This window comes from Myotis brandtii, unplaced genomic scaffold (genome assembly GCF_000412655.1).
Source record: "Myotis brandtii unplaced genomic scaffold, ASM41265v1 scaffold41, whole genome shotgun sequence".
Lineage (NCBI taxonomy): Eukaryota > Metazoa > Chordata > Mammalia > Chiroptera > Vespertilionidae > Myotis > Myotis brandtii.
In genome coordinates, this window is record NW_005365763.1 from 1,637,687 (window position 1) to 1,663,990 (window position 26,304).

At 41.1% G+C, this 26,304-nt stretch overlaps 1 protein-coding gene across 5 annotated transcripts in view; it reads right to left on the reverse strand.

Moving 5' to 3' along the window:
• The window catches only part of PARD3 (par-3 family cell polarity regulator), a 744,562-nt gene that overhangs the window by 640,680 nt on the left and 77,578 nt on the right, over positions 1-26,304 (reverse strand). Inside the window, exons 1-3 of one of the 5 annotated variants that reach the window (XM_014545440.1) lie at positions 24,254-24,265; positions 11,979-12,145; positions 11,788-11,879 (exon numbers count right to left, since the gene is read on the reverse strand). The exons of the other annotated variants lie outside the window; for them this stretch is intronic. The gene's annotated coding sequence lies outside the window, so the exon portion shown is untranslated. Of the gene's footprint in view, positions 1-11,787; positions 11,880-11,978; positions 12,146-24,253; positions 24,266-26,304 lie in introns of those variants that run through there. 5 annotated transcript variants of the gene reach the window in all.

Below are 26,304 nucleotides of genomic sequence, written 5' to 3' on the forward strand. Positions count from 1 at the left end.
TGCGCGGAGTGGGCCCAGCCTTGCCGTGCGCCTGCCACCCTGGCAGGGCTGAGGGGACTGGGCGCAGCCATCTTTGAGGGTGTGGCAGTCAATTAGCATATTCCCTCCTTTTCGGCTGTGGTTGCTGCCATCTTTGCAGTCTGCTGCTCAGTCGTTTGGTCGTCCCTCACTAACCCCTCTGCCAGCCTGGTTGCCCCATGCAGCCTGTTCGGTCGTCCATTCGGTTGCGGTGGTCCCTTAGGCTTTTATATATATAGATGGTATTAACTCTGCAGGGGAAATTAATATCCTGGGGGTCCTCAAAGAAAAGGTGTCTCCTAATCATCATTCCCTAGCCTCTTTAAAAGAGCAGTCACCAACCGTTGGTCCGTGGCACTGGTGGTCCGTGAGGTCCAAAAGGTTGCCGACCGCTGGTTTAAGGAAACCTTTGGAGCAGCGGTCGCCAACCGGTGGTCCGCAAGGTCCGAATGGTTGGTGACCACTGTCTTAAAACATCCATCCTGCCCTCTTTTCCCCCAAGCAAGCTGTGGATTACCTAATCAACTAATAGTAACTTTCATTTCTGAAACACTTTTATACCCACAGAAGCAGACTGAACTCTAAAATGGGGTTTAAAAAAAGAAAAACTTTAAGCTTCCTCATCCTCCTCACTCTCTCCATGAGAGCATAACCTATAGCCTTTATTTAAAATTTGGAACTTCTCTTTTGAAATAAATTTCCACCTAAAGATTTTTTCAACCTCTGAACTATATATATATATATATAAAATTTCAGAACTTGCTCCAGACTTTTCCCCATCACTTTACCTTTCACAGCCGGTATTAAGCCCTGCATAACTGTACCCTCTCCACCACACCGAGTGCCCAGAGCCCCACTTGAACCTCCAAGCTAACCCTTCCCATCCATCAAGACTACTCAGTCATTTCCCTCTTCAAGAGCTCTGCCTGACTGGAAAACCCCAAGCCAGGTTAGAAGTCTATCTCTGACTTCACTATATGGAAAATAGTACTCAGATGTCAACTCTGAGCCATTAAAAGCCGCTAATATTTTATTTTTACACATGCTAAACTAACAGTACAAAGCCTTCTGTTGACACTACTTTACCATCTAGTTACTATACCAATTTTCTGATCCTCTTTACAGCAAAATTTTTTAAAGATTTCTGGTCACAGATTCTTCTCCCAAAACCTCATGCCAATCAGGCTCCCTCCCCACCACATTCCCAAAACTGTCCATCAAGGTCACCAACAGCCCCCCCATGTTGCTTAAGCAATGTTCCTCACATGAGACATCTTCCTGATCTATCACAGAATTTGGTACTACTGACCACTCCCTCCTCCTTGAAACACTCTATAAACCTGGCTTACAATCCTTCAACTATCTGATCAAGGATTGTCTAATTCAAGATTTAGTTGCTGAGGGGACCAAATAGCCATGACAACACCATGCCAACGCATATTATCAGGCTAGCATTTACTAAATGCCACTTCATAATACACACTGAATAGATTAAAATGACTATTTGGAGAGAAGGAACCAAAAGGGAATCATCAATAATCCCAGCAGAACATACTACATAGACAAAAGTCAGAGTTGAGCAGGCCATATAAAAATGACCTCCTCCCAAAAGAGTATAAAAACCAGAAAGGCTTTTTGCCACTGAGAAATACACTCCTTGGAACAACAGTCTCTTAGGAGATTTTAATTGGCAGCTTTCATTAACACAATTTTCTCTCAAATGACAAAGGACTTGCTGTATTTTCAAGGACATAGTCAAGTACCCATCAGAAGAAAACTCTTCTCCATGTTACAGCATACTCGTTGATTGCACTCTGTGGTAGTTTACACTGAAAAGTTTAAAATAATAATAGCATAATCATTGCTGTTTTGAAACTTAGCAGTGTAACTGAACAAAAAAATGTAGCGCCACTTTTGAAAATACCAAAAACACTAATTCTACAATCAGTATATTTGTCATTGGGTTAAAAAACAAACATGGCACAACACTCAATAAAAAAATTATGTTACTCACTTAGGATGTGTACATATATAATAACCAAAGATTTGAACACTAACAATAATTTTACATTATGATGAGCAAAAAATCTATCACACAGGAGCAACAAACAAGAAAAGAAGTTCATCCCTCAAGCAGGTAGAGAGAAGTCTACCAAGAAGTAAATGTCCGAGTCAGTCAAGGTTCCCCAAAGATGGGTCATAGCTCAGAGAGGGTATCTGGAGACAAAATCACTGAGTACACTGTTCCTCACCCAGATAGAGAACCAGGGTTGAGAAAGGGTAGAGGGAAGATTTCTAAGACCTGCTGAAAAGGAAAGCATGGGTGATTTGATTAGCTGCAAGTTGTAAGGAATACTGATGTCTAGTTTATTGCAGGATATCCACTCTATTGCAGGAGACAAGAGAAAACGTCCTAATGAAAGATGACTCCTAGCTCACCATCAAGAAAGCTCTCATACTCCATCAAGAGAATCCTCACATTATGCAACAAGATAATGAGCTTTTATGAGTTGTGACCTGATCATACAAAAGCTCTGCATACTTTATGCCCAAGCAAGTTTCAAGAAAAGTATCTTCAATTAGAAACAGTGCCCTACTTTTGCATTACCATGGCATACAGCAATGATCTATAGCAGTGATGGCGAACCTTTTGAGCTCGGCGTGTCAGCATTTTGAAAAACCCTAACTTAACTCCGGTGCTGTGTCACATATAGAAATTTTTTGATATTTGCAACCATAGTAAAACAAAGATTTATATTTTTGATATTTATTTTATATATTTAAATGCCATTTAACAAAGAAAAATCAACCAAAAAAATGAGTTCGCGTGTCACCTCTGACACGCATGTCATAGGTTCGCCATCACTGATCTATAGCCTGACCAATTTTCAAGTGAAAATATATGTGTAAACTAAGACCAGAAAAGATAATTGAAAATCCATGCCAATCAAAAACCTGAGTATTGCCCAAACTGGTTTGGCTCAGTGGATAGAGTGTCGGCCTGCGGACTGAAGGGTCCCAGGTTCGATTCCAGTCAAGGGCATGTACCTTGGTTGTGGGCACATCCTCAGTAGGGGGTGTGCAGGAGGCAGCTGATCGATGTTTCTCTCTCATCGATGTTCCTAACTCTCTATCCCTCTCCCTTCCTCTCTGTAAAAAATCAATAAAATATTAAATTAAAAAAAAACACACCTGAGTATTAACTATGTGCAAAGCACTGACTGAGCTAAAGCAGCAATCAATACTTACTATGAGACATTAAAATTTAACAGATGACACATAAGTAGTTTAAAAGAGGTAGACCATGTGTCATAAGAAAAAGACATTAAAATGCTGTGTGAATTCAGAAAAGGGGGAAATTATTTTCACTTGGAAAGATACAGGGCCCAGCCCATTGTGGCTCAGTGGTTGAGTGTTGACCCATGAACCCAGGAGGTTCTGGTTCAATTCCAGGTCAGGGCATAAGCTCAGGTTGTGGGCTCAGTCCCCAGTGGGGGCTGTGCAGGAGGCAGCCAATCAATGACTCTCTTATCATTGATGTTTCTCTCTCTCCCTCTCCCTTTCTCTCAGAAATCAATAAAAATATACTTTATTTTAAAAAGAAACAATATAAGCAATTTACACAGAAATATGAAGGTAAATATGGAAAGAATCAGGCACAAGAGTTGGGAAAGGTGACCTCTCAGGGTAGTGCTTTTTCCTAACTGACTATGCACATACATAATGGTTGGAAACAGTAAGAATGAAGAGGAACAGTTTGAAAATTCTTAAAATCATAGACATGCCACACAGTTTAAATTTCAGCATCTGTCAATCCTATTAGCCAGAGGATAATTATGTAGTGTAGACAAATTAAGTCATTGTTAATGAAATAACAGAAAACATTTCATTTTTAAAGTCAATAGAAGAGCACAATCAGTATGAAGGGTGCCTCATTCTAGATTCTCTTATTACTCTCCAATTTACTTGAACCCAAAACAAAACATTTTTAAAATATGTTCTAAAGTTCCTTTTTAAATAAATAATTGGCATTTCAATATAAACGTAATGCATACAATTTTAACTTTACCTACTTTGATCAATTTTCAAAAATACCTATTTTTTAGTCAATTTTGTTGTAGCAATACTGTTGAATGTTAAACATATTGGGGTGGTGGGTGCTTCTGAATAAAGGCAGAAAACACATATGGTCAGTAATCATGGTTGATGTTCAACAATAAAAAAAAATAACCTCAGAGAGGAAGGGAGAGGGAGAGAGAGATAGAAACATCAATGATGGGAGAGAATCATTGATTGGCTGCCTCCTGCATGCCCCCTACTGGGGATCGAGCCCGCAACCAGGCACATGCCCTTGCCGGGAATCAAACCCGGGACCCTTGCTTTATCCACTGAGCCAAACCAGCTAGGGCATGGCATTCTTTTTTATTACAGCTAGCATGAGAGCTCTCCTAGAATTCCACACTGGCCTAACAATGTGGAAAATCAGCCCACTGTTGACCTCCAGATCTGCATTAACTTTCATAATATTGAGATCGCTTTCGTCAGGGATGCTTCTCAATATCCTGCACCACTCCAGGTAAATCAAAAGGTGGGTCTCAGATCACAGAGCTGGCCCTAGACAGAGCCAAGGCAAAAATGAGAACTATACCTACCAGTTATATTTGCTTTATGTTTTACAATTTTAAAAATGTGCACTATCTATTGTGGTGGGAGGATTTATAATCCCTATTTTCCGATGAGAGAACAGACTCTAGAGCAGCGGTTCTCAACCTGTGGGTCGCGACCCCTTTGGGGGTCGAACGACCCTTTCACAGGGGTTGCCTAAGACCACCGGAATACACATATATAATTACATATTGTTTTTGTGATTAATCACTATGCTTTATGTTCAATTTGTAACAATGAAAATACATCCTGCATATCAGATATTTACTTTATGATTCATAACAGTTGCAAAATTAGTTATGAAGTAGCAACGAAAATAATTTTATGGTTGGGGGTCACCACAACATGAGGAACTGTATTAAAGGGTCATGGCATTAGGAAGGTTGAGAACCACTGCTCTAGAGTAAGTTGCTGAAAAGAGGATCACAGTTAATAAATGCTGTAATCCAGGACTCCAGGCCTAAGTCTACAAGATTCATTACCCACCCTTTCTCAGACCGACATGGATGGTTTTACAATAGCATCATAGCTGCTGGAGTTCTCGGTATAACCCCTCTTTATATTTTGCATAATGGGTAGGTACAAAAAATACTTCTTTTAATAATGAAGGTGTTGACTTAAAAAATCAACTCACCCAAATATTATATTACATATTTTCATCTCATCCTTGATTTAAAGCAGTGGTTCTCAAGTTCGATCCCATTCCAGCATCAGTATCACCTGAGAACCAGTCAGAAATTCTAATGCTTGCCCTCCACCCTGGTCCTGCTGAATGAAAGATCTCCCAAGAAGGAGCTGAGCAATCGGTGTTTAAAACACCTTCTGGGTAGTCCTGATGGACACCAAAGTTTGAGAACTCAAAGTTTGTGATGGGAGGAGGTAGGATGAGGGGTTGTGGGGGGAGGGGATGCAGCACTGAAATACTTTGCATTTCTTATATGTATTATTAGGTACTAGAGGCCCAATGCACGACATTCGTGCACTCGGGAGAGGGGAGGGGGCGATGTCCCTCAGCCTGGCCTGCGCCCTTTCGCAGTCCAGGAGCCCTCAGGGGATGTCCGACTGACGGCATCAGTCAGTTGGACACCCTTATGCCGTCAGTTGGACATCCTTAGTGCTGCCGCGGAGGCGGGCCAGCCGTCAGCCCAGCTTGTGGCTGAGCAGTGCTCCCCCTGTGAGAGTGCACTGACCACCAGAGGGCAGCTCCTGCATTGAGCTGTGCACATCATAGCGCCTGGTTGTTCTGTTGTTCGGTTGATTTGCATATTACCCTTTTATTATATAGGATTATATTTCAGATAATCAATTCATGGCTTCGGTGCTTTCACCCAACCTCTTAAATTAAACGGATATTAGTAATTACACCTTCAAAAATGGTGTAATCATTAACATCATGAACACATCTATATATCTAAAAGCCCAGGGACCGAACGGCAGAACAACTAGAACGACCAATCGCTATGACATGCACTGACCACCAGGGGGCAGACGCTCAACGCAGGAGCTGCCCCATGGTGGTTATTGCACTCCCACAATGGGAGCGCTGCTCGGCTGACAAGGATGAGTGGCGCACCCACAGCGGGAGCCGCCGCTCAGAGGGCAGGTCCACAGACACTCAGCTGACTGGGATGAGCAGCACTCCCACAACAGGCCATCCCCGCAGGCCACGCCCCCAACCAATGCACGAATCCGTGCACTGGGCCTCAAGTACATACATATATTTGTCTCCTATGATAACTGTATGGATAAATTTTTGTGTTGACTGTCACTTATAGTCTCTTTTTCAGAATTGTTTCAACTCCAAGAATTGCAAAAACCGCATCTCTAGACCAAAGCCCTCTCAACACGCCAGCCTTAAGTATCTACCTCTCAGTTCACATCACCTTGGGACTTGTTTTTAGAGCTTGCTGGGAAATTTTAATGCAATGAGTAAAAGGACATGTGGGAATAACTGATGACTAAACAATGTTGTTTTTTCTTTAAAGTTGGTTTATTGAGATGCACATTACATACAGAAAAACTTATTTTGACAAATGTTGAACAATGTTTTTATCAAGCCCTATTTAATTCAAATTGATTGAACTTATTTTCCTTATCTTCCCCCTAAAACCAACCTCCTGTTTTCATTCCTACTGGCAACCCCACCCCCCTCTAATTTAACCTAATCAAGTCATAAACCTAACTTCTGTATAGGAAATACAGGGAATAGAGAACAAGTTAAATGACACTACAAGGAAACAATCAGAGGACTCCAGAATGTGAGCCTTTTAAAAACACAACTTTACTAATCTCTATTTTTTTAAGTCTCCGGTATCTGAGTGCAATGTATGATCCCAGAGTGGGTCCTGCATCTGAAGGGAAATAATTGTGAAATAGGACAGTACTGGGACAGACAACTGAAGAAATCTGTCTTCTTAGGTGACAGAATTATATAAGTGGGACATTTCCTGCATGTGATCATTGTAGTGGTTATATTTTAAAAATTATTTTTAGAGGATGAATGCTGAAGTGTTTTGGTGGTTGAAAAGTATCACAATATCTGTAGTTCAATCTCAAATGGTTCATAAAAAATTAATATTACTAATATATATTTATGTGTGTACATATATATGTAAATAATTCAAATGTAGAAAATTTTTTTAAATTGGTGAATCTAGATAAAGTGTTCAATCTTCTATTCTATAGTTCAGAAATATTTCAAGAGAAAATGTTAAAATATAAGTCTTTTAAAAAACAATAACTGGGGGACTGGTCTAGACGAGCGGGCGCCAATCTTTTGGATCTCACAGACCACCGGTGGTCCGCGGACCACCGGTTGGTGACTGCTGCTCCAAAGGTTTCCTTAAATCAGCGGTCGCCAACCTTTCAGACCTCACAGACCACCAGTTGGCGACCACTGGTCTAGATCAAAGAGCCTAAGGAGTCATAGCCAAATGCAAGGTAAGTCTTGATTTAATCCCTATTTTTAAAAAACAACAACACAAAAAACACTGTGAAAGACATCTTGGAGACACTTGGGGAAAATTTAATATGGATTCAATGTTAGATAACATGATAAATTTTTCTTAATATTCCTAGGTATGATCATTGTTTTGTGGATATGTAAGAGAATATCCTTATTCTTAGGGGATATATGCTGAAGTATTTTAATAAAGTGTCATAATGTCTGCTACTTACTTTAAAATAGCATATACTGTGTTGTCTGTGTGTGTGTACACAAAAGTAGGTTTACAGTTGTTTGTACTGAAAATAATAAAATTAATAATAATACAAGAATAAACTGTTTCACATAATCACAACTATAAACCTACTTTCGCCCACCACTGTGTGTGTGTATATATATGTATATGTGTGTGTGAATATACATGTACTAGTACATATAATCACATGTATATATGAATGAATAAATATCTATCATTCAGAGTGCAACCAGGAAAATACAGATCATCCCAACTATTTTAAGCAGAGGAAAATTAATATAAAGAATTGGTTATTAAGATGTAAGACTTGAGACTCAAACAAAGATAGCAGTGGGGTGGGGTCAAGCCACAGATTAGCTGTAGAAAGAAGCTACCACCACCTCTTGGCTAAAGGAATAAAAAGAGGTGGCTCAGAACTCAGGGCTGGGGTGCTGTGGCAGAAGCTGGTTCTTCAGGTTAGTCACTGGAATTTGGAAAGAGACAGGACTAGCAGAGAGGGAGCAGAATCTGCTCCAGGATTATCTCATCGTGGGATTCCCATTTCCCATTCCACCTCCTCCTGGCCAAATCCAAGCCGAAGTCAACTAACACAGCTGCATTTTGTATGATTCTCTCGACCAATGTTTGAGGTTTTCATAACAAACTGGGAAAACAGATTAATTTTAAACAAATTTAATGACCTAACATTCATAAGAGTATAGTAAGCCAGCATTCTAGTGTCCTGCTCCTGAGCTGTAATATGTCATACACATGGCCCTGAGTGGTGTTACTCAGTGGTTAGAACATCAACCCACACACCAAAGGATCATGGGTTCAATTCCCAGTCAAATGCACATACCTGGGTTGCAGGTTTGTTTCCTGCCCTGGTCGGGGCGCGTGCAGGAGACAACCAATAGATGTGTCTCTCTCGCTTCTCTCTTCCCCTCTCTCTCTCTTCCCTCCCCTCCCTTCCACTCACTCTAAAAATCAATGGAAAAAATATCCTCGGTTGAGGATTAACAAATTGTCTATCACACACATTTTGATTGGGACCCAGGGGGGCAGGGGGAGGTAAAGAAAGGTGGAATTTGGTACCATGCATCAAAATGCTTAAAAATGAACATACCCACCAACCCAGGAACTTAAGATGTGGGTATACCCAGTCAAGATGTTTAACCGGATGTTTTAATAAACAATAACAATAGGAAACCAGCTATATATCCAACAATAATTGGTTGAGTACATCAAATCAATGGAACACTATACAGTATTTAAACGTGCACAGAACTATGAAAGATATCATCTTTAGTTTGAAGACAATGCTACCTACAGGTATGGACACACACTTGACAGTCACTGTTTATATTTTCTGATTTTCCATAATAAGTGAATATGTGTATTTTTTAAAGTTTATCATCTTAAATAAATAGTAAATACATGTCTTCCTTTCCCTTTCCTTCATCTTTTGTTCTCAATAATGTGATTAACTTCTAACTTATCTACTACTTCTAGACGTTCATATCTTTTCCCACATCTAGATGTTGTATGGTCCTGCATTTTGCTGATACATCCATATTCACAAAATACCCATTTCATTATGTCACTCTCCTGGGATATGAATCATTTTCAGTGACTCACTATATTCTAAAGGGCAAAATCCAACATCCTTGGCCAAGTACTCAACGCTCTTCTTAATTTGCTTTTCCTGACTTTCCATGGTTCCCATCACGGTTCTTCTATCCTCCCAGATAGGCCTCGATGTTGCCTTAGCATATCTGGGTCTTCAAGTGTTCTATTTACTGAGATATCCCAAGCACCCAGATTAGTACCTGAGGCAGATTAGATGCTCAGTAAATAATGGCTCTGGCATTCATTAATCCTCATGGGGGTTTTTGTTGAATATATTCCACACATCGGGAACACTCTTATCCCTACAGTTCCAACTACCCAAATTGTATGTACTTTTCCAAATCTAGATCAAAACCACAACTTTCGTGAAATGTACTCCATCCCCAAAGTATTTATCTATACCACATATTTGTCAGCTAATACCCTATGTCCAAAACATGTGTAATGTTTTGTTTCTCTCTAGATAAGTTCCCCCAAAGGCAGGGACCATCTTCTCTCTTTTTTAGCTTAGAATAAAAAACAAAGCAGCATATTGTATAAATAATGAGTGAAAAAGAAAACAGAAGTAGCATCCCTATTGAATAAAGGAAAAATGTGAACAAGAGCTTCTCAGAGAATATAATCAATAACACAAAAGTACCTCTGGCTGCCAAAAGAATGCATCCTCATCACTCCTTACCCTCTGACTCCGAGAGCCAGCTCAAGAAATACTGTGTGATTATTCTAGCTGACATTCCATATAACATCTTATATGTGAGGAAAGAAGACAGCCAGATAGCTCTCTTTTACAATAAAAAGAACCCAAATTCCAGTATTAACACCTTCACTGTCACCAACCGAGGTTGAGTCTCCAGCATCACTGACCTGGAATGCCAGGCAGAAGTTTAAGCTTGGATAAACCCAGGAGAAAGAAGGCAAGACAAAAGATCACAATGGCCAACCCAGTTCTTCCTGCTCCAGTCCTAGTAGGAACATGCAAGGGCATAGAGATGCTGTTACCTGATGAGCCAGAGACAGTGAACAGAAAGCTTTGCTAAAGGAAGGGAAAATGTGAGGTAGTGCCTATGCAAAATATCCAAGTCAAAGGCCCTAAAAAACAAGGTGGACCTACAGGATATTCTACTAAGGAACTCAAAATCTCTACAAGCTCTATAATACCAGCACTATGAAAGTAGGCACCTGGCCCTGTACCCTCCTCCTGACCATTCCATCCCTGCACCCTTCTCTACAAAGGAAACAGTGGGGGCCACCAGTTACAGAACACTTTCTTCTCTTATATTCATAGGTGAGTGTGTTCACAAAAATCATGCCAGGTGAATGTTTTCAGCTCCATCTGCAGATGAGAAGACTAAAGAGCAGGAAATGTGTCTGAGATCATCACAAATGTAATTACAATTGAAGAAGAAAGGGAATTTCAGCTCAGGTACTACTCCAACTTCTAAAGTCATGCTATGTCCTTTCGATGCATTTCCTATTGCAGGAAGATCAAAAAGCTTTGTCAGGGTACAGATTTGGAAGGGGAAAAAATGATATAGTCCCTTTTTTTTTCTTAGAATGAAAAATATACCACCACTAATTAATATATTTCACTAACTTCAATATCAGGAAATAATCATTTATACCATGTTACCTATCAAAGATACACAGATTTAAGAAGCATTCATTCCAGTCTTGCACTAGACTAGATAGTGCTAGGTCCAACTCTGTAGAAAAAAAAATCCATGAACATTAAAATAGGGCCTCGATGCCTGAAGGGACAGACTCACCCTATGGCCTAACACAGACCATGTGCAGCTAAGACATTAACTACTGTATGGTGTGAGATCCTTTAAAGCTAACTATAATGCTGAATACTTTTCTAGTATCTATAAAAGAAATAAACAACCCAAGAGATCCCTAAGGTTAGTCATCCAACCTCACAAAAGAAAAACCTACCCTCACATATCTTATACTCTCCAATTAGCAAACAAGAAAGACCGAGTTAGATGAAAAGGAATTTCTCTGAGCTGTAAAGAAAACCTCACTGAAACATGATAAACTCTAGTTCAGAATTTTAAAATGAACCAACAAAAAGTTGACCCCAGAGCAGATATTCACTCCCTACTCATATTACTTTATCCAAAACCACCTCCCAATTTTTCTTAAAGAAATTATCTCAAATTACTTAAAAATACATGATTAATTCCTTACACCTGGCAATATTAAACATGACTGTATCAAAAGAAATATTCTTAAGCTCATACAGAGGAGAAGACTGTACAGAATTAGTGAATTTTGTCAGAGGATTTGCACCTACCTTGGATTTCCTCTTTTGAAGCCTGAGCAGTTACCCAGCTGTACCTTGTGGTTCACATACTCAAATCCAGCATCACACTATGTGAGGTCCAGCTGAGAGTAACACAGACCGTAACATTACAACGTAAGTGTGGCCCAAGGCAGTGGACACTCAGACGGAGGTGCTTAGAATGTGGCTCAGACCATACCCACTTGGGAGAATGAAGAAACACGTCTCCTGAGGATTGCTGATGCCAGAGGTGGGGCTCTCTTTTCCTCCAAGGACACTCCTACTATCAGTCACGAAAGAGCCATGACAGTAACTTCAAAGGATTTGCCAAAGACCAGAGTGCACCTGAGTCTTATTACCAAGGACATCTCTGCAGGCACAGGTTACATGTCAGCTTTTAGAAAAGGTTTTCAGCAGGGAAAGGAGCAATACAGACAGACAAAGGGCATATATGTATATATTCATATACACCAAGATATGAGCTAGTCATCTATGGGATCTCCTTGCCCCTCAAATTTGTTACTGCGTATTTGTGCCCTCCTGAAAAGTTTTCCCCATCTCTTCACTTGGGAAAGAAATCTTATCCAAATTTCAATTCCTAACATCTATCTCTTTGCAACATCAGTCTGCATTCCCACTTTATTTTCTACCCTACACCTCCAAGCACTTACAACAATGTATTGAAGATGTACATGTCTATCATTACAATTTATCGCCCTAATGGGGCGGTGGAGATTATGCATTAAATCAAATATTTATGGAGCATCTATTATGTGGCAGGCACTGAACCAGACACAAAGATGACAAGTATATGGTCCCTACCCTCCTAGAATATTTAGTCTAGCATATGAAAGCACAGGTACTTTTTCTTAAACAAAGACCCACACCCGCAAAGAATGCTTTGAAATATGTTATTGGTTATCTCAAGCCAAAGAGCAATCTGTATTCTTTTATTAATCTGTTTCCAAATTTGTTGGCGCTCAGATTTTTCCTGAAAGTCCCTAATGTGGCTCAAAAGTCCCTAATGTGACTCAAGATTTTACCTAGGCCAATCTGGTCAATTTCAAATGCAGATGAAATAAGGACTGTTTAAATATGAGCTCAAAGATACCTTATTAAATACAAGTAAAGGAGATTATATACGTTAGTGCCACATAATTCTTAATTCCTTAAATATATGGTTAGTTCTCTGCCCTTATAAAGTTTTCCCTTATGAGGTATTTGAAATCTATATACCTGTGCCTTCAATTTATTCCTTCTAAAAACTATAGTACATACTATCTCAGGGGGAAAAAAAGCACAACAATCTAAGCACTAAAACAAAAAACACAGCAAGTACAATACCACAGTCTCTACTATTACTATTCTGTAGCATATTTTAAAGTAAAATGTCTGACAAAAAAATCCTGTATGGAAGCAAAGAAACAAATTAACTCTATGAGAACTTAGGCACAACATAATTACATAACTAGTAATTAAAGTATGAAATGGACTACCTCAAACAACAGTAAAACTTGTAACTTGTACCAGAGAGGGTTGGTTACAAAAAGAGGAGCAAAGCTAGTTTGTGAAGCTTTAAGGATACACAGATAGCCCTAGCCGGTTTGGCTCAGTGGATAGAGTGTTGGCCTAAGGACCCTTCGGTTCCGGGTTCCATTCTGGTCAAGGGCATGTACCTCGGTTGCAGGCTCCTCCCTGGTCCTGGTCGGGGCTCATGCAGGAGGCAACCAATCGATGTTTCTCTCACATCGATATTTCTCTCTGTCTTTCCCTCTCTCTTCCACTCTCCCTAAAAAATCATTGGAAAAATATCCTTGGGTGAGAATTAAAAAAAAAAAAAAATGCACAGATAGAGTAGATGCAACAAGAAACCAGGGCTTTAATGACAAAAGCATCTAGTGGCACAAACTCTATCAGGAGTCACACAAAAAAGGACAATAAAATGTCTCTTTGGGGGAAAAAAAACTCATAGACACAGACAACAGTATTGTGATTACCAGAGGGAAAGGGGGGTGGCAGGATGTAAAAGAGGGAAAAGAGGGTGATGGAAGGAGACTTGTCATGGGGTGGTGAACACACAATACAATATACAAATGATGTATTATAGAATTGTATACCTGAAACCTATATAATTTTATTAATCAATGTCACCCCGATAAATTCAATAAAAAAATATATATATCTTTGGGTTAAGTGTCCTGACACTGCACAAGTCATTTCCTCTATGTAGGCACTGATGCCTTATGCGTATAATGAAGGCATTATATTATCTCTGAGGGTCATATATTGCTCAGACAGTCTATGATGTTATATCATGAAAATTAAACACACTCCAGGCAACTTTCCTTTTCTAAATAGAAATAAGGTAACCATTCCCATGACCACCCCATAATTTGATCTTTTTTCCTTTTACACTTTTAATTTATTGATTTTAGAGAGGGAGGAAGGGGGAGAGAGAGAGAGAGAGAGAGACATCAATTTGTTGTTCCACTTACTTATGCATTCATTGGTTGGTTCTTGTATGTGCCCTGACCAGGGATCAAACCCTCAACCTTGATGTATCAGACGATGCTCTAACCAACTAGGTTACCTGGCCAGGGCTAACTTGATCTTAATACTAAATTAAAACTGCCTAGCCCTGGCTGGTGTTGCTCAATCAGTTGAGTGTGGCGAGCCGGCACGGCCATGGCATACTCAGCCCCAGGGCACTTATGTGCTATGCCAGCTCAGCCTGGTTCAGTGACCTTGAGTGGGGGGCGGCTGAAAGGCTTAGAAAAGACAGACAAGAGAATGAAAGCTGGGTCTCGGTGGGACGCTGCTTCTTGATGGAGAGACAGCGCCAGCGCCCACAGCCATGTCCTTATTTTATAGCAGATGCCACAAGGCAAAGTAAGGGCGTGGTCAAGATGTTTACAACATTCTCATTGGTTTCGATCCTACTCAACTACATGCACCTGAACTATATCAAGCCCACATCACTCAGGCACATGGGGCCACGTGTTCGAACCATAGGTTCAAGCTTACAACTACAGTGGGGCCTTGACTTACGAGTTTAATTCGTTTTGAGACCGAGCTCGTTAAGGAGCTCATTAACTCAAATTACTCTATCAACTCAATGCAAGAAATTGGCCGAGAGACAGCTGGTATCTCAAAAAACTCGTTAGTCGGGACACTCGTAAGTCAAGGCCCCACTGTATAGCTGTTGGCTATAATTGTGCTGGGAGGGCTCTGCCCTCAAAGCTGGGACTTGCATGTGGCCACGAGAGGACTGTGCCTTCTCATCAGTCCAAGGGTTGAACCTGTCCAAAACACTGTAGCTGAGCCCCACAGTTGAGCATCATCCCATGCATCAAAAGGTCATCAGTTTGATTCCTGGTCAGGGCACAAGCCAGGGCACATGTGGGCTCAATCCCCAGTAGGGGGCGTGCAGGAGGTAGCTAATGGATATTTCTCTCTCATTGATGTTTCTCTCTCTCTCTCTAAAGGTCAGGAAGACCTTTCTCTCTCTAAAAATCAATAAAATAAAACTGCCTAACCTTCCCTACAATGTGCTCTATTAAACATATGTTCGTAAACATGTGTCCGTGCAGTAGCAGAGTTCTGAGCTCTGTAGACTCCATCTACCCAAAACAGCTTTCCAAACCAGAGAGTCTGGTGATGCTGTCAGAAGTACGACACCATCCCCATAGGAAGCAAGATCATGGTCCCATGTGGATTGCAGGACGATCCTGTCAGCAGGAATAGCCAAGGATAGGAAAGACCATCCACATGGAGGTTCCTAATGACTGAAAACATCTCCACTGTTAGTGCACACTGTAACAAGTGGAGGCCGTTGACTGGCACTGTGCATACAACCAGCCAACTAAGGAAACAAAACTCGTCTAACAGCTGAGGCCACAAATATGTTAGTAAAAATGCAAGAGAAACAGCAACCCACCTTCTTAGTCTGCAAGTAACTGGGAATAAAGGAGGTACAGCCAAGTCTATGATAATTCTGTTCTCTAAGACTTTAAAATCAATTTTGGGAGGCAACCCATAGGTATATGGAAAGTTCACTAACAATACCCAATTACAAAAACAAAATACCAACCATTAAAAAATTCAGAAAACACTGAATAGTTCAGGAAAAAATTACTTAATTTCAATCCGGAGAAATCTTAGCACAAGGCGAGGAGGCCAAAACATGCATGGCATGTCAGAAGGACAGGGAATAAAGCTTGGGCATGACATCCCTTCAGCACTTGGCTCTCACTGTACTCTTTACCCCAGTACCATGATAAGGTTTAGCTGAACTGGCCATGCACAGGATCCATGCTAGGGTTGGACTACAGGAGAGACTTTTTAGATCTGGGTGAAAACTGATAGCACTCAAGCTCTAACCTTAACATCACCTCAAGTGTCACATTTGTTCTAAACAACTAGGAAAACAACTATTTGCTGCTTCTGCAGCAAATTTGAGATTTGAAGAGGGAAAAAAAAAAAACATTTTAAAAGACTCCAATTTTTTATTCTAAATATTAAGAATTATGTGATTATCTTGATTCTCCCCCCCAACTCTCCCTTTTTAAAGTTAAATCCTTTCTGGATAAAACTCTCATTCCTCAAATTTGTTTAACAGTTTCTTCAAACATTCCCTCAGAGTATTAACAGCAGCTATTCCTGTTTATCAAAGGCCTAAAATAAAACAGGACTAGACAAGGAAAACAAAACTCATCTGACAGCTGAAGCCACAAATGTGTTAGTAAAAATGCAAGAGAAACAGCAACCCACCTTCTTAGACCTGCTTGATGCCATGTAGCAATCAGGCATTTCCACATAACCCTCTTACCTTCTCCTCACTGCTAAGGCATTTCAAGGCAACTTGAGATTAGAACAAACTTTTAACTTACACATCACAGCTGAACTAACGAATAGCAAATATATGACTTAATTAGCATAAAATTATCACCACATATGTGAAATATAATACCAGAGCCCATTCTTGCTGAAAATATATTGTGGGGAAGCACGGGACTTGGTTGGATTCTCTGAAAGGTCTGGGGCCTCTGAGGTGGCAGCCCCTACCTTTGACTTTTCCAAACAAGTCCAATCCCCCGGGGTGTTTTACTAGAATCTCTATGTTTAGTCTTTAAAGACCCGACCTTGTAGAAGCATATACTTTTCCAAGGATACTTACCCTGCTGATTGTATCTAGAGGTTAATTTTAGTTCGATCTGTTATGACAATAAATAATGCCAAAGGAGGCAGGCAAACAGGGCTACTTGGCAGCAATAGCCAAGTAGTGCCTTAGCCCTCTCTTTCACAAAAACGTATGTTAAAGTAATCATTCATCTGTCTGCCAGTCAGCCCCAGCAATATATGATACCACAAGAGAGGCAAAGCCCGAGTAGTTTTGATGCAAAGTCTCTAGTTTAATTTCATTACCTGCCTGCCCCACAGTCATCTGATATTCCTGCAAAAACTTGTCTCTAATTTGGATGGACTAAAAAATAAGGGGACAGGCACCAATATTTTAGTTCACGGTACAAGTGTGTTAAGAAATAATTTCTCCCTCTATTAAATAAATGTAGTGTGGATTACTGAAACTTGTTTTTCTAAATAAAATTTTAAAACCTGCCTTGGAAATAATGCCATTTTGCATCGTGTCAAGAATTCTTCTCAGCTAAAATCATAAAAATGTTCCAATTTTTAGTAAGGCAAAATTCTCCATATTTTTCATAAAATAACTTGCCAGAGTGGCTCAGTTAGTTGAGCATCGTTTGTGCATGGGAAGGTTGCCAGTTCAATTCCAGATAGGGCACATGCCTGGGTTGCGGGTTTGATCCCCAGTCAGGGAGCACAGGGAAGGCAACTAACAGATGTTTCTCTTTCTCTTCTTTTCCCTCCCTCCCTCCCTCTCCCTCTCCCTCTCCCTCTCTCTCCTCACCCCACTCTCTCTCCTCCCACCACCATCACCATGTCCCCAACAAGGATTTAAAATTTTTTAAATGTGTACAATTTAAAACAAAAAAAAGGAGCTATCACTCTTATTTAATGAGAAGTCACAATATTATGAAGTAAAAGGAAACACTTTTCAGACTAATAAGAGGGCATCTGATAAAACTTTGTGCTGCATAATGCTAGAAAGGCAATATAAAAATCCTGAAAAAGTAATTACTTTATTGTAGATCTATACCAAATATTCAAAGTACCCTTGAAAAAGCTTACCTAAGGAAATAGGATAGAGAAGCAAACTTGAGTTGGTTACATATAAATCTTAAGCAATGTCACACTCTTTACAAAGACCAATAGCCACCTAGAGATATCAATTCCAGAGTTGAGATTGCATTCTAAAAATAACAGAATTCTGATCTTCAAATTAAGTTATTTTTTCCTCTATCGCCATGCTGTCTCTGAAAAGAATTAAGTGCCCTAGCCATTTTGGCTCAGTGTATAGAGCATTGGCCTGAGGACTGAAGGATCATGGGTTCAATTCCGGTCAAGGGCACGTGCCTCGGTTGTAGGCTCCATACCCAGGCCCCAGTTGGAAGACAACCAATCAATGTGTCTTTCTCACATCAATGTTTCTCTCTGTGTGTCTCTCCCCTTCCTTTCCACTCTCCCTAAAAATCAGTGGTAAAATATACTAGGGTGAGGATTAACAGAGGAAGGGAAGAAGAGAGGGAGGGAGGGAGGAAAAGAGGGAGGGAGGGAGGGAGGAATTAAGCAAATGTGGAAAGAATAGAGTACAAAATAAACCATGTGAAAAGTGGAAAAATAATAGAGGCTAACAATGCAGGAATGCTTCAAAGGCACAGTGGATCTGCTGGGACAGTGAAGAAACCTGACCCTTTTCCTCCAACTCCATCACCCCCTCGAAGACACTGAGCTGGACTGAGAGGAGGACAGTAAGGAGGAAGTTCTCCCTGCAAGTGCCTGAAGTCCACAAGTCATGGGTTAAGTGACCAGGGTCACTGTTCTCAGGGTCACCAGGGGAGCAAGGCAGCACTGCTCCACACCTCAAAGCACAAACATACTGCTGGACTGGCATTTCCTAGAGTTCTAAAACTCCAAGCTTTTACCAATTAGGACAAAATTAAAGGAGAAAGTAAGAGATCTCTTAAGTAAGCTGATTCAGTCTCTGGTAGAAGATATAAATAAAGTATTTAAGTATCATTGTTAACCTGAGTTACATGAAAACAATGTATATTTGGATTATACCAATTAAGCATATATTAAATTGCAAATATACAAACTATAATTCTAGAAAACACTGCCTTTATTATTTTCTAAATAGTAGCATTTCACACACCACCATCCTGTCATTCACCTTGCACTTTCCACTGGATATCACCTACACATAAAACAAATGAGTTTACCTACTCTAAGTTTTAACAGAAAATTAATTCAATACTTTTCACACAGGAACTGTAAACTATATTCCTAGGAAGCATCCATGGAGGTGCAATGACTAGTAAGGACTGAAAAACAGGCTAGCTGCTCAATTTCAAGTGGGAGCCTGTTAACTTAGACTGAGTGCTCCCCTGGTCACTCATCTCCCTCTTCATGTGGGGACACAAAGGACCTCACACTTCCTATCCAAACTTGCTTAACAAATCTTGCCCAAGCTCTAAAAACTGTCTAAGTCCTTAATTTCAAAAACTTTTAAATTCATAGTTTGGCCTGGCTGGTGTGGCTCAGTGGTTGAGCACCAACCTGTGAACCAGGAGGTTACAGTTCAATTCCCAATCAGGGCATATGCCTAGGTTGTGGGCTCAGTCCCTAGTGTGGGGCATGCAGGAGGCAGCCAATTGATTCTCTGTCATCATTGATGTTTCTATTTCTCTCTCTCTCTCCCTCTCCCTTCTCTGAAATCAATAAAAATATATTTTCTATATATATAAAAGCCTAAGCAACTGTTACGACTGAACAACTGGAACAACCAGTCAACCAGGCGCTATGACGTGCACTGACCACCAAGGGGGCAGACGCTCAACACAGGAGCTGCCCCTGGTGGTCAGTGCATTCACACAGCCAATCTCCTGCAGCCGGCCAACCTCTCATGGCCCCTCCCCCCGGCCGGTACCCCCATCAGCCCCGATCAGGGGGGCCAGCTGGCCAACCGCCCACAGCCCACCACCCCTCAGGACAGCCAACCTCCCACAACCCCTCCCCTAGTCGGCCAACCTCTCACGGCCTCTCACGGCCCCTCCCCTCTGCCAGCCAGACCCCCCCAATAGGCCTCGATCGCCGGTCAGGCCAAGGGACCCCACCCATGCACGAATTCATGCACCAAGCCTCTAGTAAATAAATAAATTCAGAGTTTGCCCCTGCATTTAGGATATCACAAAGCATGTTTAAAACCCCCTTCCAAAACACAGAATCATCTTTACAAAATATGATTATGAGCAGAGTGCTGATTCAATATTCTCATTTGCCAAATACATACATTAACTTGAAGGGATAGAGGATGCCCTTAACTTACAAGCATCTAATAAAACCTTCAGAGGAAAAGTCATCAATGCAGCTGAAACACACACACACACACACACACACACATATTCTCTCCCTTTCCCCACCCCCAGCAAAGTCATTATGTCAATTATGACTTTCAGGAGGGTGCCCCCTTAAAGGAACATGGTACCTGTCTGTCACAGATAACATGATAATCTTCTTTCAGCTCACTACTGTTATCTCAATCTTTTAAAAACCAAAATGTATTAGCAATGATATCACAGTAATTAATCTCAGCTTTATGTCAGACAATTTTCAAACTTCCCATTTTCCACAGCTAGTTCCCTGCTTGGGGGAGAAACTCAACCGCCTCATAAATTTTGCATATTTCTAGCACACTGTGTTTTAAAATATGCTCAAGTATTGATCATAGTGATGCAGCAGAGGGACCGAAGGCCCTAAGGCTTAACAACTCCGCAAGGATGCATATCAGGGATGGGGACCAGCTTTTTCCTCCAGGGCTTTTTCTTATGCTCTGGACCACACAATAGAGAGGTCCTATGGCTAGGAGTCAGGCTTTGGAGGTTCTTATCTCTCAAGTTTATGTTCCTACTTCTATACTTACACAGTGATGGGTCTGCAACCACAGTTAAAAGCCAAAGCTGCCAGCAGAGAGCACCTATGAGCAGGGAGGTTAATGCATTTTTAATTGAAACTTCATATCCAGGATGGGGACAGTTTAATCAGATACTAGAATTAACTCATGTGTTCATGAGAAACAAAACAATTGAAAATGCTACAAAATTAATCCTATATTATTTTAAATGTTTTCCTATATAAAACACTTTTTAAAAGAAAATCAATGCAGTGCAGTTAGAAGCTACATTGAGATCTATAGCTTTCTCCACGCAATGTCAATGATCTTCCAAATGATACCTGTCCATTATTAAAAGCTTGTACAAGCACCCACTGTCTTGTAATGATGGAGTTATTTCCCGTCAGTTCTCTCACATGATGGTTAATTTTTTTAAAGTTCATATATTTGTAAATTTGCTAATAAAAATTAAATTACATATACAAACCACAGAAAATACAACAGTGAAATATATACATTAGTTAAATTGGACAGTTTCCATCAAACCCACAAATCAGAAAACCAAACAGACCATGAGATATTTTTGGTTTTCTCTTTACTGCTATGCTGTATTATTGATTCTGAAAACGAAATACCAAAGGGTGGGGGTTAGGGGTGGGATGAGCTCTGTGGATAAGTCAGCTCCGCTGTGCTACCATGGCAGCAGGGGTTTCCAGAATTCCCCCTCGTCACACTGTCTACACTGAATGCCACCAGGTAATGCCAATGCTTTTAAAATCCGCTTCATGACCTGTATTACTCATAAATATGAAGGAAGCATGAGCTCAATGACCACAAGAAATAGAGCCTAAGGGTTAAAATGAAAGCTCTGGACCTTATGGGGGCAAATTAACTGCTCGCTGTTTTAGTGTCTTCATCCGAGAAATGTAACAAGAGTACTCAACTCATAGAGTAGTTAAAAGAATGAAATGAGTTGAAACCTTTAAAGTAGTTAAAATGGCATAAGGTATTGAGTCATTGCTCAATAAGTATTATTTACTGTTGTTATTATTAGCCAGAATTTTCAAATTCCCTCAACTGTGTAAGATTACCATTGTCCATTGTAAAATCTATTCTTTTAGGGACACTAATACATAGTGTCCATCAATATCAAGATGGAATGAAAGTCTACACAGGTGATTCTCAAATCTGACTTCATCAGATCTAGGTACCACCATCCCAGCCTAGCCCCACTGATCAGAAACCCTGGTGAGGCTACTGTGCCACCAGAGCTGGGAGCTCCTACAACACCGACACCAGGATCGGGTCTACTGAATAACAGCAAGTTCCTTTGCAAACCTAAAACATTATTTGCTTGATAGGAATGATTGTCTTAGGTGAGTACACTCATGGTCTTAAAAAACAAAGACAGTAATAAAAATAAATGCTGGTGCTAAGACATGTAGCAGCTAAAAACAGTATCTATAATAATAAAAGCATAATTTGCTAATTAGACCGAACGACCACACTATGACACGCACTGGCGCCAGACCAGCCAAGGCAGGTGCAATGCGATTAGTCAGGGGCCCGGCCATCGCCCCATGATCGCCCTGCAGAGGGAGGCCCAGGCCACCCGCCGGCAGGGTGATCAATTGGGGGGCTCCACGATAGCCCCAAATAGGGACGCCCAGGCCATCGACAGGCGGGCTGCAGCAGGTGGGCGGGGCCACCCTCTGCGAGGGAAGCCTGGGTCCCGGCTGCTGGTGGCCAGAAGGAGGTCTGGGTTCCAGGTGCCTACTGGCGGCCAGAGGGAAGCCCAGGACCTGGGTGCTAGAGGGAAGCCAGTGCCGGCAGCCAGGGGAAGGAAAGCCTACTCTTGCACTAATTTCGTGCATTGAGCCTCTAGTCTAAGCATAAATTTCTCTAGCCTGGGACTGGGTCAAAGTATTTCCCAGCTGATAGGGGTTGGGTAGGTAATCAATTAGCACTGTGTGACTTCTGCCTAAATGTGTTTGAACCATCAGCAGTCAACTGTCTCTGAGGTAGATGCATCACTTCCTCAAGCTTTCAGTGATGACTGCTGCTGTCTGTAAGAGTGCAGTGGCTTCTAAAACAAGCTTCTGTCTCTCAGACACTTACTAAAGGCCAACACTGCATCTGTACTCTCTCGTCCCTGAGCACAGTCCTAAAAGGGGCTTCTCCACAGTGTCTCAGAGCCCAGGATGGTTGGCACAGGAGTTTCTGTGACCTGGGAATCAACTCTTGGCCAATTACTAGCTGTGTGAGCTTGGTAATTAAAGATCTTGCCGCCCGACTGGTGTGGCTCAGTAGTTGTGTGTTGACCTATGAATCAAAGGTCACAGTTTGATTCCCGGATGGGGCACATGCCTGGGTTGTGGGCTCGATTCCCAGTGTGGGGCATGCAGGCGGCAGCCAATCAATGATTCTCTCCCATCATTGATGTTTCTATCTCTCCTTCCCCCTTCCTCTTTGAAATCAGTAAAAATATATTTAAAAATAAATTTTAAAAAATTTTTTAAAAGCTCTTGCCATTTCCCCATCTGCAAGATTTCCCCTTAACACTGTACCAGTCTTTGAGCCCACAAAACACAGACCACAAATTCCATTTACACAGGTGGTGGCTATTCCATCATTCCGAGAAGTCCAGTTTAACACTTAGGCACAGGAGTCCCAAACTCACATGCCTACAGGAACCAAGAGAGTAAATGAAAAGGGGCAGGATGGGTGAGTTCCCACAAACTGGAGAGCAAAAACTACTTCTAAGGAGCAGCTCCTCCAGGCAAGCAAGGGTGTGTGAGCTTGCTCCCACCTGAACACCCCAGGCCTCAGGAAAAGCTGCACTCTGTGATGTGGCATATTCTCATTTGCTCAGTCTGGTGATGATAAACAATGTTAAAGTACACTGGCCAAACCACCTCTCTGCAAGCAGAGTCAACCCCACAGGACCCCAGGCAGGTCCCTTCTCCCAGGCAGCCAAATCCTGAAAGCAAAAAGAACTACCACCTTGTACTTTGAAAGAGGTTGAAATTCATTTCACTGAAGCAAGTCTAAACATAGCAACAAGGGAGATTGCTCTGTGTTTTTTCTTATCAAAAACCACCCAAGTTGCCCAGCCTGTGTGGTTGAGTGGTTGAGCATCAATCTATGAACCAAGAGTTCACAGTTCAATTCCCAGTCATGGCACGTGCCCGGGTTGCAGGCTTGATCCCCAGTAGGGGCGTGCAGGAGGCAGCCAATGGATAATTCTCATCATTGATGTCTCTCTTTCTCTCTCTCTCTCTCTCTCTCTCTCTCTCTCTCTCTCTCTCTCTCTCCCTTCTTCTCTGAAATCAATTTTTTTTTAATTTTTTAAGCTATCAAAAGTTTAAGAACATGATGATTTGGGGACAATTTGAAGCCTCTTAGACTTTGTCCCTGGTCTCTCATTTCTCCATTCCTAGTCCTACACACTGTTGCCAGAATAAAATTCTTTCAGCCATGTTGTTAAACACTCTGTTGTTTGAGAATTAAGTGTCTCCTACTACGTATGACAAAAGTATTCAACCCCATCCCTCCGGCTTCATTCACTATCATTTATTGGGCACAGCTCATGGAAGCCTGATATCTAACAAATGCTGTTCAACAGTGTTAACATTGAGACCCTTGCAATGCACTGTGGATCAAAGACCAAATTCGTTCATTGTATATTTTATTAGATTCTAGGCATTTTGAGGCTTAGTAGAGTATGTGATTGATCTGGAAGAGAGAAACATACAGAGCACAAGCCCTTCATCCTCCATTTTCCTCAGTATAGTTAAGAAATTATCATAATTAATAAAAGTTTTTAGAAATAGCTCTAAAACTTAGATTCTCAAATACTTAAAAAAATTATCTAGTGCTTCAAATACATGCAAATACCCTTTAGGAAATCTGTGGTTTAAAATGCAGCAAGTAAAATGTCTAAAAAAATGACACGGAATAAGTGTCATTCTGAACACTTTCACAGATTAGAAAAATAGTCACATTAGTAGCCAGGTAATCCATCATCTTAAATATAATCTAAAAGATAAGAGTGAAAAACAGTGCATCTATACTTTTGCTTCCATTTGTTCTAATGCTACTAACCAGTTAACAGTAAATATGTCACACTGTTCCTTTTTCTTATTTAATTGATTTTAGAGAGAGAGGAATGAAGAGGAAGAGAGAGAAACATTGATTGGTTGCCTTCTGTTACATACCCCAACCAGAGATTGAACCCACAACCTATGTATGTGCCCTGACCGGCAACCAAACCCTCTTTGTGTAGGGGATGACGCTCCAACCAACTGAGCCACACCAGCCAAGGCTGTTGCCTATTTTTAAGTTTTCCCAAATCTGATGATGTCACTGAAGGCTACGTAAAATGTTTTTATTATCCAGCAGAATGCAACCATTTCTATACTTGCCTCATCTTTTTCATTACTTAGAAGAAGCAATCAAAGATTCAAAATTCTCAGAAGGGACATTAATTTCATTAATGTTTAGAATACTTACCCTTTGTCATATTTAGGTTTTCACATTAGGCAAAATTTCAAATTATGCTCACATGAAAATCCTTAAAATGCTGAAAGTAGCCTATGTTTTTAAGATACCATGCTATCAATTAAAAACTCCTGTGAAAATCTAAAGCAGTCTACATGTAAAAGTAAAGCTAAACATTCTCAAATAGTATTAACTTGATTCAATGCAGAAGGATCTCCTACAAGAAGCCAATCTGACAACTTGCATGCACAAATAAAGTTCCCACTTAATTAAAAATACATTAAGGAAGCCCTAGCCGGTTTGGCTCAGTGGATGGAGCATCAGCCTGCAGACCAAAGGGTCCCAGGTTCAATTCTGGTCAAGGGCATGTACCTTGGTTGCAGGCTCCTCCCCAGCCTAGGCCTTGGTCAGGGCGCATGCAGGAGGCTACCAATTAATGTGTTTCTCTCACATCGATGTTTCTCTTTGTCTTTCCCTCTCTCTCTTTCACTCTCTAAAAATCAATGGAAAAATATGCTCAGGTGAAGATTAACAAAAAAATAAAAATCTACACTAATAAAAGAGAAACATGGTAATCAGCGTACGACCGCTACCCTTTTCACTGGCTAATCAGTGAGTATATGAAAATTAACTGTCAGCCAAGATGGCGGCCGGCAGCCATGCACTGAAGTGAACAGGGAGGCACGCTTGCTCCAGTGACTGCGGACTCCAACGTTCCCCGCCTGCCGCTGCCTGCCTCTCAGCTGCAACTCTAAGCAACTATGTACTATGTTGCAAATAAGAAGCTAAACAAAACCCCAGAAACCAGCCGGACTGAAAGCCAGCCAGACCGCAACATTGTATCGATGTTTTCAGCAGCGAGGCCTCAGAGCTAAAGCTGGCCCAGAATAAAAAAAGAAAAAAAGAAAAAAAGGAGCGGTTGGGAGCTTCAGTCACCCGCTTCCGGAAAACAGCCCTCAGCCCCTCACCCAGACTGGCCAGGCACCCCAGTGGGGACCCCC